The following is a 2,629-nucleotide window of genomic DNA, read 5'->3' on the forward strand; positions in this document are numbered from 1 at the left end:
CATGCCTTTTAGAAATAAAAACACATTTTTAAAGAATACATCAATCAATCAATCAATCAATCTTTATTTATATAGCCCTAAATCACAAGTGTCTCAAAGGGCTGCACAAGCCACAACGACATCCTCGGTACAAAGCCCACATAAGGGCAAGGAAAAACTCACCCCAGTGGGACGTCGATGTGAATGACTATGAGAAACCTTGGAGAGGACCGCATATGTGGGTAACCCCCCCCCTCTAGGGGAGACCGAAAGCAATGGATGTCGAGTGGGTCTGACATAATATTGTGAGAGTCCAGTCCATAGTGGATCCAACATAATAGTAAGAGTCCAGTCCATAGTGGGGCCAGCAGGACACCATCCCGAGCGGAGACGGGTCAGCAGCGCAGAGATGTTCCCAGCCGATGCACAGGCGAGCGGTCCACCCCGGGTCCCGACTCTGGACAGCCAGCACTTCATCCATGGCCACCGGACCTGTGCCCCCCCCCCCTCAAGGAAAAGGGGAGCAGAGGAGAAAAGAAAAGAAACGGCAGATCAACTGGTCCAACAGGGGGGCTATTTAAAGGCTAGAGTATACAAATGAGTTTTAAGATGGGACTTAAATGCTTCTACTGAGGTAGCATCTCTAATTGTTACCGGGAGGGCATTCCATAGTACTGGAGCCCGAATAGAAAACGCTCTATAGCCCGCAGACTTTTTTTGGGCTCTGGGAATCACTAATAAGCCGGAGTTCTTTGAACGCAGATTTCTTGCTGGGACATATGGTACAATGCAATCGACAAGATAGGACGGAGCTAGACCGTGTAGTATTTTATACGTAAGTAGTAAAACCTTAAAGTCACATCTTAAGTGCACAGAAAGCCAGTGCAGGTGAGCCAGTATAGGCGTAATATGATCAAACTTTCTTGTTCTTGTCAAAAGTCTAGCAGCCGCATTTTGTACCAACTGTAATTTTTTAATGCTAGACATAGGGAGCCCCGAAAATAATACGTTACAATAGTCGAGACGAGACGTAACGAACGCATGAATAATGATCTCAGCGTCGCTAGTGGATAAAATAGAACGAATTTTAGCGATATTACGGAGATGAAAGAAGGCCGTTTTAGTAACACTCTTAATGTGTGACTCAAAGGAGAGAGTTGGGTCGAAGATAATACCCAGATTCTTTACTGATTCGCCTTGTGTAATTGTTTGGTTGTCAAATGTTAAGGTGGTATTATTAAATAAATGTCGGTGTTTAGCAGGACCGATAATCAGCATTTCCGTTTTCTTGGCGTTGAGTTGCAAGAAGTTAGCGGACATCCATTGTTTAATTTCATTAAGACACGCCTCCAGCTGACTACAATCCGGCGTGTTGGTCAGCTTTAGGGGCATGTAGAGTTGGGTGTCATCAGCATAGCAATGAAAGCTAACACCGTATTTGCGTATGATGTCGCCTAGCGGCAGCATGTAAATACTAAAGAGTGCAGGGCCAAGAACCGAACCCTGAGGAACTCCGCACGTTACCTTAACATAGTCCGAGGTCACATTATTATGGGAGACACATTGCATCCTGTCAGTAAGATAAGAGTTAAACCACGACAAAGCTAAGTCTGACATACCAATACGTGTTTTGATACGCTCTAATAAAATATTATGATCGACGGTATCGAAAGCAGCGCTAAGATCAAGAAGCAGCAACATAGATGACGCATCAGAATCCATCGTTAGCAGTAGATCATTAGTCATTTTTGCGAGGGCTGTCTCCGTAGAGTGATTTGCCCTGAAACCGGATTGAAAAGGTTCACAGAGATTGTTAGACACTAAGTGTTCATTTAGCTGCTGTGCGACAATTTATTTGAGGATTTTCGAAATAAAGGGAAGGTGGGACACCGGTCGGTAGTTTACCATGAGGTCAGGATCAAGGTTAGGTCTTTTGAGCAGAGGATGAATAACCGCTTTCTTGAATGCTAGGGGAACAGTGCCAGAGGAAAGTGATAAGTTTATAATATTTAGCACTGATGGACCTAATAATACAAAAAGCTCCTTGATAAGTTTCCCAGGAAGTGGGTCGAGTAAACATGTTGTTTGTTTTATCCCACTTACACGCTGTAATAGTTCCTCTAATGTTATTTCATCAAAAAGAGAGAGACTATTTTGTATTGCAGTATCCGTCGTAGATACAGTTGTATCTGTGTTCATAGAACCCAGTTGTAGCTGGGATGCGTTGTCTTTAATCTCCTTTCTAATGAGTTCAATTTTCTTATTAAAGAAATTCATAAAGTCATCTGCCGAGTGGGTGGAGCTATTGAAGTAGCATCCATTTTTTGTACATATTGTACAAAAAACCCCAAAATGAATTAGCTCAGTGGTTCTCGAACTTTTTTCACCAAGTGCCACCACAGAAAACACTTGGCTCTCTAAGTACCACCAAATCAGTGGATCTTAACCTTGTTGGAGGTACCGAACCCCACCGGTTTCATATGCGCAATCACCAAACCCTTCTTTAGTGAATTTTTTATTTTTTTTTTTCAAATTCAAGACAAAGTTATATGTTTTTGGCAGTGACGTGCAGTCACTAGAGGCAGGTGAGGCGAAAAGAAAAAAAAATAATTAAATTGTTATATGTATCCAGTGATTATACTATAAAGTT

Source organism: Nerophis lumbriciformis, linkage group LG09, assembly GCF_033978685.3.
Source record: "Nerophis lumbriciformis linkage group LG09, RoL_Nlum_v2.1, whole genome shotgun sequence".
Lineage (NCBI taxonomy): Eukaryota > Metazoa > Chordata > Actinopteri > Syngnathiformes > Syngnathidae > Nerophis > Nerophis lumbriciformis.